Below are 11575 nucleotides of genomic sequence, written 5' to 3' on the forward strand. Positions count from 1 at the left end.
TTATCCCATATTTTTGATACTGTCATGGATTTGGAATGATTTGAAACATAGTACAAAGACTTTTTACTAACTTTTTGATATTTGATCATAAAAATTTCACCTGTTCATATTCAATGTCAAGGCACTAATCAATATTAATGTATTTGATATGTAACTATCATATTTAATCTCATAAGAATTCCACTGTAGCTTAGCATTAATTAAACATACTATTAAATTGAGTAGCTTAGCTTTCTGAAATGAATTAGTATTCATCAAAATAACACCAATCATAATGGATTCATTAGATATTAATATGAATGTCATATATATATTTCTACAAAAATTTCATTGCAATCATTATAAATGCATTATTGTAATAAAGGATATCAATGGCAGAAAATACATTCTTAATCTATCCAATGTATTTTTGTTCTTTAAAATTTTATCCTATTAGAGAAAAAGATTTGTCTTATGTCTCAGACTTGGAATTTTTTATATATTACAGATGAGATAAAAATTTTTTATTGAAGTATAGTCAGTTTACAATGTTGCATCAATTTCTGGTGTACAGCATAATGTTTTAGTCATATATATACATACATATATTCCTTTTAATATTCTTTTTCATTATAAGTTACTATAAGCTATTGCATACAGTTCCCTATGCTATACAGTAGAAACTTGTTTACTTTATATATAGTAGTTAGTGTCTGCAAATCTCAAACCCTCAAATTTATCCCTTCCTACCCCTTTTCCTCCCTGGTAACCATAAGTTTGTTTTCTATGTCTGAGTCTGAGTCTATTTCTGCTTTATAAATAAGTTCATTTGTGTCTTTTTTTTTGGATTCCACATGTAAGTGATATCATATGGTATTTTTCTTTTTCTTTCTGGCTTAATTCTCTTAGAATGATGATCTCCAGGTCTATCTGTGTTGCTGCAAATGGCATTATTTTATTCTTTTTTATGACTGAGTAGTATTCCATTGTATAAATATACCACCACTTTTTCATTCAGTCATTTGTTGATGGACATTTGCAGCAACATGGATGGCCCTGGAGAATGTCATTCTAAATAAAGTAAGCCAGAAGGAGAAAGAAGAATACCATATGATACCACTCATATGTGGAATCTAATGAAAAAAGACAAATGAACTTATATATACAACAGAAACAAACTCACAGACACAGAAAACAAATTTATGGTTACCAGGGGGGAAAGGGGTGGGAAGGGATAAATTGGAAGTTCAAGATTTGTAGATACTGACTGGTATATATATATATAATAGATAAACTAGTTTATACTGTATAGCACAGGGAATTGTATTCAATATCTTGTAGTAGCTTATGGTGAAAAAGAATATGAAAATGAATATATGTATATTCATGTATGAAGCAGCACCAGTTACAGATGCATACACTGTGATGTGGTCCAGGGCCAACAGCAAAGGCTGGAGCCAACTAAGAGCTCTCTGGCAGTTGCCCACTCTTCCCATGTGCATTCAAATTTCAGTTGAGGCTTGTGATGGGGGACTGTGAGAGGTTGTGCAGGTGCACATCTGGAGGGGCTAACTATAGGTGAATGTGGTGGGGCAGGCCAGTGATAGAAGACGGAGCCTGATCTGCACCCACAAGCAGCTGCAGGGGCCTTAGTTGTTGGCATGTTCTCCTGTGGCTACACACTGTCTGCCCAGGAGTGCATGCTGCAGTGGAGGCTGGTGACAGAGGTTGGCCAGTTCACAGCTGGAGGGGCTAGCCCTGAACACTCGCAGGGCAGTGGAGGTCAGCTGAGGGCGTATAGGATAGTGCCTTGCAGTCTTGAAGCTGCAGAGGTCTAAGCTGGCTACCAGTGTTGTTTCTGGGTTCAAAGTAGGGTGGCAGGGGTGGAGCAGGGAAGGACTCCAGTGGCTCTCATTAATAAATGTGAATATGTACTGTGGGGTGAAGGCTTATGAAATCTGCAGGTGGTCCACGTTGGCTGTGCCGGCGCTGTTTTTTCATCAATGGTGAAATCTGCTGGGTTTGTCAACAGAGCAGGTCACTGTGAATTGCAATCACTGTCACTGAATGGCAGCTAGTAGTAGCCTCTGCTTTTCTTCCTTGTTCCTGGCCATCTCCATACATCTCAGCTTTCCAGTCTTGGTAAGGTTAAACCAAAGCAGGACCATTGTGTGGTGCCCTGAAAGGCTGGATAAGCTGGTTGCTCACCCTGCTCTTCCTTTCCCACAGGAGGAACTCTTTCTAACTGGAAGTTCCCTCTTGGCATGGAATAGTTCTGGTTTGGAGGATGGAGTGATACAGGCAAGATGAAGCTGTCTTCTTTCTCTTCTTGTGTGGTTATTCTCAGGCTTGTTGTTCCACTGTGTTGCTAAAAATTTTTAATAAGACTCCAGAGCTCTTCCAGAGCTGGTTTTGTTTGTGAATAGCTGTCTAATTGTTGATGCTGAGGGCTCCTACATTGCCATTTTGGTGATGTCATGCCTGTAGGTGAGATTTGAATGCTACCCAACTGTGAAGGGAAAAAAATAATAGAATCTATTTTTAAACAGAGTTGAAAATATATTCTAAAAAGTTTGCTTATATGAACCTGATCTTTGACAGTGTGGCGATTTGCTTCATGTGTAAAGTGGGAATGATGTCCTTTATTATATTACTAGTAAATGAGGCTGGCATCTCAATAAGTAAATGTTAACTCTTATAGTAAAATGTGAATCTGATCAGTAGGCTTCAAAACAGAATAGCTAAAGTACACACTTTAACATTGTTTACTATAAAATTCAAAACATAATAAGGCAGAAATGTTTATTCCAACTCCCCCAATGTCTTGCCATAGTAATTTGTAATAAATGGACAACATTTTAATGCAGTTTTGTTGTTTTTACTCACGGTAATTTCTAAAGCCCACATGCTTTTCCTGGTAGGTCCATTATTGAAAATTCTTTTAAACACAGTGCTCAATTAAACATGAATATGAGATGTGAAAAGGTAGTATATCATTGTGGGGATACAGATGGAGAAGTGTGTTCTTACTTATGTCTAGTAGTTTCTGTTGGAGATAATAGAATACTAGTTGATATACTTAAGGTCTTTTGTTCTTTTTTTGTTTATTTTTTAGCAGAATCAAAGCTTATACCCAGGTTTAACAATAGAACTGGCATACTTAAATAAATATCCCAATATAAGTAAACTTTTTGAATGTTAAATAAGTAGTTAATTTATATTCACATTGGATTTATATTCAGTTATCACAGAATAAAGAGCTATGTCTTGGGAAAATCTTAAGCTGTAATTTTTAATATTTTCATTTATAATAGTAAATATCAATTACATGACTTCCAAAAACTACAGACACTATCTATGGGTAATAGAGTTATCACATTCCGTTACCTAGAGATGTGGCGAATAATCCATAATCATTTTTACCAACTGGCCCCTTTGTTACTCTTAGGGCAACCAAGCAGAGGCTAGAATTTTATGGTTAGTTGCAAATCATTGGCCATTTTCTTCAATTTCAAGGCTATGATGTGCCAAACCAAATTTGGAAAATAATAAACTGATATTGATCTTCATTCCTTCAGGAAAAGTGCTCTATGATATGCTTCATTTTGATTTAAAACTCCTATGTTTTTATATGATCTGAAGACGTTTTTAGTAAAAAGAATTTATTTATCCACTAACCAAATCTCCTTTACCTCATAATTGCAAATGATGAGGGAGTTGACAAATGCAAAGCCCAGAAGTCTGGTTCCTGAATTTAAAGGCAGGGAACATAATTTTAATGCCTATTCTGATTTTATAGTCTTCTATGCTAAGGGAAACACAAGTTCTTTTCTACCATAAACAAACCTAGATTTTTCTGATAAACATAGGTGTACAGCCTGTGACCTAAAAAATGAATGGAGTAGGAAGAGCATAATCAAAATAGTTGTGAAATAATGCTTGAATTTATTAGCTGTGCCCCCTGATTTCTAGGTTAGAGAAGGCCCTTATTCTCATGTAGCTACACAAAGCTCTATAGATGAGACTAAAGTCACCAAGTTCTCACACATTTTGTCCACAGAGTAAAAAATAAAATGAAAAATGAAATTTCATATAAATAAAATTTAACTAGAGTAATCAGCTAAATGTAATATGTTTTAACAATCTAGATTACTTCCCTCTTCCCCCAAGCAATTCCGTATAAATCTAGCTTTTTACAAAACAGATACCTTGGTGGATTCATTATTATCATTTTTAGACTATTTAATATTATCTAGCACCTTTATTTTAAATGTAAAACCTCATTTTCTTCACATTGATACCAAAAATTTGAAATAATCCACAATTCAAGCTAATATCTCTAGTCATAAATAAGAGCTTTCTAGATAGTTATCTATAGTGAAGTTATTTTAAAATTTATCACAGTAAAACGGATGAATGACAGATTCTTGCCTCTTGCCTCCTTCCCTTTTGAATTGTTCTGAGTATGCCATTATACTGAGTTGCATGTAGTCCTCCAGCTAGTGTTCCTTTTTGTTTTTGTCACAAAGGATCAATGAAAAAAATGCCTCAAGACAGCTGGAAAGGAAGGGTACATTTAAAGAACTAATTTTTTTTTTCAGTTCCCTAGTTGTAGACTTGTCTAGTTCACCCACAGTTCCTTTTCTTGATGCAGTGTTGCAAAAAATGTCTATTCTGGTTCTTTCAAAATATGTCATGGCAGTAAAGATATAAATTTGGTGATTTTTCTTCTAGAGTTCTGATTTAGATTGTTCCCAGAGCATTAAAATGCATTCTCTGGGAGGCTTATAATACAACACAGAGAACAAAGTTTAAACTCTGGAGGAGCTAAGTTATACCAGGACACAGAGCAGTACTAAGGAAAGTATGCCATTAGAATGTATTTTCACAACTGAAATGAGAAAGGGCATGACCATTATTATTTGCAAGTGCTGAGTACTTAGAATATGCAATGTACTGTAGTATGGCCAGTGAGGCATACAGAATTGAGAAAGATGTAGTTCCTGCACTGGAGGAGTTTGTAATCTCTTGGAGAAGATGTGTGTACTTATAAATAACTCTGACGCATAGGAGATAATGAAGTGTAGAAAGTGAATGTCTGCATGTGCTCTCTGAATAAAGAAGAAAAGAGCTTCAGGGTTCCAAATTGAAACATTGCTATTATGACATAAGATATTAAACTGAATATGTTTAATGCTAGACCTTTCTATCAAAAGTTTTCTGGAAGCTGTGCTGTACAATATGGTGGTAGCTAACCACATGAGGCTATTTATGTTTTGGTTTTTTTGTTGTTGTTTTGTTTTTTGTGGGTTTTTTTTTTTTTTGTATTTGGGGGGATTAGGTTGGTTTGTTTGTTTATTTATAACGAAGGTACCGGGGCTTGAACCCAGGACCTCCTGCATACTAGGCATGCACTCTACCACTGAGCTATACCGTCCCCTCCACATGAGCTGTTTAATTAAAATAAAAATTCAGTTTCAGCTGCACTAGTCACATTTTAAGTGCTCTTTGTTGCTAGTGCCTACTATACTGGACAGAACAGATATAGAATATTTATATCATTGCAGAAAGTTCTATTGGACAGCACTGTGTGAGAGCCTACCTCTTTTATATATCAGAGATTAACTGAGTTTATTAGTTTTTTACTCTCTAAAGTAGTGGGGACGTTATTGTTTGAGAGGTGTCATTTTATAAATTCTAAGACTCACATTCTTAAAATTTGAAGGCAGTATTTTTAGAATCTAAGAACAGATTTAAAGGAATAGGAAATGTAAATTGTCTTAAAATGTATCTGTTTACTTTTTAAGTATAAACTATGGCTCTGTAGTTTAGAAAAATGCAAATATGTATTATGATCAGATGTTATAAGTATTAACATTAATAAAAGGAGTTCTAATTTAATGGGAGTTAAGGCAGATTATCCTTAGCCAATATAATTGACTTTGAGACTGGACATAGCACTAATGTACTTGAGGTTATATTGAACATGATTGTTTCCATGGTAACATTCTTGGAGTGGCTGCTGCCTAAAAGGGGTGTTCATGGCAGTTACACAGAAGATTTGGTGGTGTTTATTGCAGTTGATTCAGATTCCAATCAAGAAGCGATTTTAATGTTATTTATTTATGATTTTTTTTAACTAAAAGAAAAGTAAAATGTATGCATTGTAAAAGGCTAGAAAGTATAGCATTAGAATGTAGCCATGGTCAAAGGAGGCCCTAAGACCAAGAGTTACAGCAGAAAGCTACCCTTGGCTGGTTGGGCAACAGGAGGTAATTTACATTTTGTATGGTGTCTGCAAGGAGTGTATTGTGGTAGAAGAAAAAGATGGAGACATGTAGGTCCTGTCATGGACACTTTTCATGAGAAAGGGAAAAGACTTTGTGCATACAGTAAGTAGAGCTCTCAACCAGGAAAGTAGCATTCCAGAAAAAAACTTCTGTGATTAAGAGTGAAATGGGACATATAGGAAAAGGTCATCAAACCATAGAAAGAGGGAAAACTAGCTAGCATTCCAGAGATTGGTTTCTTCATGTGGCTTAAGGATTATTACCAAGTCTTCACAGAGGGAAAAGTGGATGTTGATATTGGAACCCTACTTATGTGTCTTTTGTAGCTGTTCATATTTTTATAAGTAGTTTGATATTTATGTAGCTCTCAAATCAAGTTATAGATTCAATCATTATCACAAATCCTTTCATCATCTTAAGGTCTTTTTTAAGCAGAACCCCAGACACTGTCACTGATTCATACTCAGCTGGATTGACCCTACATGAATTCTTCAGAAAAGAGCTGGTGAAGCTTGGCCAGCAGCACCATGTACACACTGGTACCTGCATGAAACCTGATTTCATTTAATCAGCTCAACACCTCTATAGGCGATATACTATTATTATTCAGAATTTGCAGATGTGAAAATGAGGGCCTAGGTATATTAACATCTTGCCTGGAGTCACACAGCAAGTGACAAAGTCAGAAATGAAGCCACATTTTACCTCATTCTAAAGAAAGTATAGATCCTAATTGCTGCAATCCACTCTCTTCCTTCTATACAGCATTATGAAAAAAATATTTGGTTGATAACATCATAAAGGCTCATAGTCCTGTTGTTGATGTTCTGATTCTCCTGTAAAATTTGCTGCTATCTGAGAAGACCTGCAAGGTTGAAAGATATTAAAATAATCATTTTTTATTCCCATGGTCATTTTGGGAAGGGTTTGATTCTTTATGAAATTATGTAACCTTGTGTGAAAACTGTAATATTATTGTTAAATAAATTATTTTATACACAGACACTACATGGGCATAAAATTATATTCTAAATATCCATTTAATAACATAGAAAATAGTTGGTACAAAATGTAATTTACACAGCATGAGTACATTTATATAAAGGAGATAGTGTGTAAGGCAGAGAAAAAAATCTCCGAAAGGAAATATGCTTAAATATTAATAGCGGTTATCTCTGAGTAGTAGGAGCAGAAGTGTTTAATTTATCAATTGTGATTTATCTTCTATTTTCCCCAATTTTATTATGAAAAACGTCAACCATACTGTAAAGTTGAAATAATTTTATAGTTCATTTTGCTTAACTTTTCATATTTCCTATGATGTATTTTTAAAATAAGTCAAAAAACATTACTTAAAAAAATGAGGTAGGGTCACCCTATATTTTTCTTCTATTTCCTCAGTATTTGTTTTCTCAAATATTTTTTACCCCATCTCATTTTTCCAAAAGGAGGCATAGAACCATGGAAACTAATGATATTTATGTATAAATCTCAAGCTCATTCTTGCAGTCTATTGGTAACAGTTTGAGGGCTCTCCTGACAATGGATTTGCCCTCTTAGCTTTAGGAGGGAAGGTAAGGTGCTAATGTAATTGTCAGACTATGATGTCTGAGGATATTATTGGCCTACTCATGCCTGATTCACAGTGGGTAAGCTGACATAATTGTGCACTTACTCTTTTGGATACACACAGCTAGAAACACTGTATCTGCCACCTCCACTCAATTCGGAAGAAGGGCAGGGCGAGACCTTTTTGACTTGTAACCTTAATAAAAATCCATTCTAGTACCTTTGCATGGAGAAGAAGAGATATATGGCAAAGAACGTTTCTGAGTCCACAGAAACGGGTGTTCTCATTCCCCTTTATCTAACGGTTTATTTCAAGAAAGTGAAGGACTGTTCCTTTTTCCTTCACTAATCATCTCTGACATGCACCTGGCCACCCAGTCTGGGCTACTGTGTCTTCAACGCTCCGCAGCAAGCATACTGTCTGAGGATCTGAAACCTACTGTCCCCAGCTTGTTCGCCTCCTGATGTGTAGTTAGGTGAGGTTACTGTTACCTGTGCTTAACTTGCCACTTGCTGTGGTCATTTCCTTTACTTAAAGAGAATCAGATAAATGAGACTGGGTAATTTAGGCTTAAAATAATTGCAAAGAAATCAAATTATCCTTATGCTAAAATCCTGTGCTTTTAATTTCTTAACCTATATAAATCAGCATTATGTGAGTTGTGTACTGTGAAATATTATAGGATGATTGATAGCTTTTACTCAGAAAGGTAGTTAGGTACTGTGGTCATATACAGTGATTGGACAGTGCTGGGTTATGCAAAGTTCCACAGTTTGCTTTATCTAGAGCCTTCAGTATTTCTATGTATATCAGACTCTCCAAGAAGGCGGCCATGTATTCATCTTTTTCCAAACTGATTTCATTAGAGGAATTTTTCCTTTGCCAACCACCATCAAGCAGGAAAACTCTTTGGAGACAGTTTGTAAAGCAATGCTTGCCACACACACTGTGGCCTGAGGAACCAGAAGCATCAGCATTACCTGGGAAATTGTTTGAAATGCAGAATCTCAGACCCTCACCCCAGACTTGCTGAATTAGAATCTTTGTATTAACAAGCTTCCCCAGTGATTTATATAGATGCTTTAATAACTTTTCAATGCACATCTATTGAACACCTACTATAGTCATATATTGCGATGAATTTTCAAATACATTATTTTCCCCTCATTTTCACACTCAGACCTGAATGTTCCTACATATCCTAGGATTAATTTTACAGTAGGAAAGGAGTAATACACTCCGAAGTTATAGCCTATGAATGGACTCTTTGTCCACTGGTATCACAGCTGACATTGAATTTTTAAAAAATAGACTTTCTTAAAGAGCAGTTTTTAGGTTCATAGCAAAATTGGTGGGAAAGTACAGAGTTCCCTGATACCCCCTGTTCCCCCTACCACATGCATAGCCTACCCCAGTGTTAAAGTCCTGTACCTACATTGACATGTCATTATTATCCAAAAGCCGTAGTTTACATTAGGGTTTATTTTTGGTGTTGCACATTATATGGGTTGTGACAAATATATAATGACATGTATCCATCATTATAGTATCATTCAGAATAGTTTCACTGCCCCCAAATCCTCCGTGCTCCATCTCTTCATCCCTCCCTTCCCCCTAACCTCTGGAAACTACTGATCTTTTTACTGTCTCCATAGTCTTTTCCAGAATGTTATATAGTTGGAATCATTCAGTATATAGCCTTTTTATATTGAGTTCTTTCACTTAGTAATATGAATTTAAGGTTCTTCCATGTCTTTTATGGCTTGATTGCTCATGTCCTTTTAGCACTGCGTAATACCCCATTGTCTGCTTTTACCACAGTTTGCTTATCCATTCACCTACGAAAGGACATCTTGATTGCTTCCAAGTTTTGGCAGTTATGAATAAAGCTGCTATAAATGTCCATGTGTAGGTTTTTTTGTGGATATAAGTTTCTAGTTCATTTGGGTAAATACCAAGGAGTGGGAATGCTGGATCATATGGTAAGAGTATGCTTAGTTTTTAAGAAACTGCCAAACTATCTTCCAGAGTGGCTTTCCCAAAGTTGCACTCCCAGCAGCAATTAATGAGAGTTCCTGATATTGAATTTTAATAGAGATGTTAGTAATCATTGCTTGAGGAACCCTGGAGATTTACTTAATGTTCTAATTATTATTCTTTAAATGTAATTCAAGAAAGAATTCTTATTTGATGAAAAACAAATATTTGAATGATACTTTATGTTTATGTTTGCCTGTTATCATAAATATGTTCATAATAAAAGTTTATACCAGAAGATGAAATACCAAAATATCAAAGCATGCATCTACATTTGATAAAAGACATGCACAATGTATATATAGATAACTCCATTTGTAGTGTTGACATTCTTAAAATTATAACAAGATTATCTGTGAGTTATGAGTGGTTAGTTAAGTTCTTACCACTTCTCAAGTTATCTCAAATATCTCAAATTAGGTGTGTAATAGAAGCAACTGCAAGTAACTTTTTGTTTGATTAAGAACATAAAAGACTTTACATTTTAGAAATTGGCCAGAAAACCGTTATGAAAGTAAATAAAAGATAGATAACAGTAAAGCTTTAGTTTTCACCTAAAAACACTAACTAGAGTAATAATAATTCTTTACATTGAACAATAGCATGAAGAAAAAAAGGAATAAAGTAAACATTTATTCTTCCCTTCCTGCCTGAACTTCATTTCATTTAATAAGGTAAATATCTTCCTTACAGAAAAATTCCAGTTAATAATTGTGTAGGAAGTGATAAAATTAGAAACTTACCACTTTGCAATCTCAAATACAGTGATTGATTCAGGAAACTGAATGAGTGAAACCACTGGATAATGTATTAGGAATGAACTTTTACCACAAAGGGATCAGGCTGTTCTTACCACAACCATCAGTATATTCTTGTTAACCTTATCACGAAAGGTCATTCAAATTACATCATATACACCTGATACGATGATTATGCCACTCATCCACCACCTGTGAAGTGTTTGTGTCAAAAATACAAATTCTGAATTAAATCAAGCCTCGAGGTCTCACTTCCCTTGTATGGAAAAATGATACAGGAACCAAACACCACCACAAGGAAGCAATCAGGCAAATCCAATTTCTGGGACATAGTACAGGGCAACTTTCTCTGATTTGCATCAATGTCAGGAAGGAAAAAGAGTGGAGAGGGCACTGCTCTTGATTAAAAATGCTTAAGAAACATAATAAAATGAGAAGTGGAGATCTTATTTGGAATCTGATTTAAAAAAAACTTGGGAGAAATATTGCAACATTGGGAAATTTGATAATGGGAAGAGTATTAGATGATAGAAAGGAATTATTGCTTCAGTTTTCATAGTTGTGATATTTTCATTGTGTTTGCATAAAAATGCCCATAATTTTTTAGAGCTACATACTGAAATAAGTAGGAGCTTAATGATATTTAGCTTCTCGAGTATGTCCTTTCGGTTATTCTAAACACAGACACCACTGACTTCTCACCTCTTTCTCCTGCTTTTCCCTGCCCCGCCCCCTTCAGCCACATTCCTGAATTCACTGTGACGTTGCCTCAGTGGTCTGGAGATGCCACTTTCCATGTGACGTTCTCTGTCTCCACCATTTGTACTTTTAGGACTCTCACATAGTTATCTGAGTCTGTCTCAAACCTGCTTCCTCTCTGCAACCACGAATGACCATCCTTATGTTATCTTCTCACTGCTTTACTGTATATTTTTTATGGT

General features: G+C 35.3%; 1 non-coding gene across 1 annotated transcript; it reads right to left on the bottom strand.

Annotated features, from left to right (window-relative positions):
* Positions 1 to 5344: 5344 nt before the first annotated feature.
* On the bottom strand, positions 5345 to 5416 carry TRNAT-AGU. Its single transcript has one exon. It is a non-coding gene; the product is annotated as a tRNA-Thr (tRNA).
* Positions 5417 to 11575: the final 6159 nt, after the last annotated feature.

This window comes from Camelus ferus, chromosome X, assembly GCF_009834535.1.
Source record: "Camelus ferus isolate YT-003-E chromosome X, BCGSAC_Cfer_1.0, whole genome shotgun sequence".
Taxonomy (NCBI): Eukaryota; Metazoa; Chordata; class Mammalia; order Artiodactyla; family Camelidae; genus Camelus; species Camelus ferus.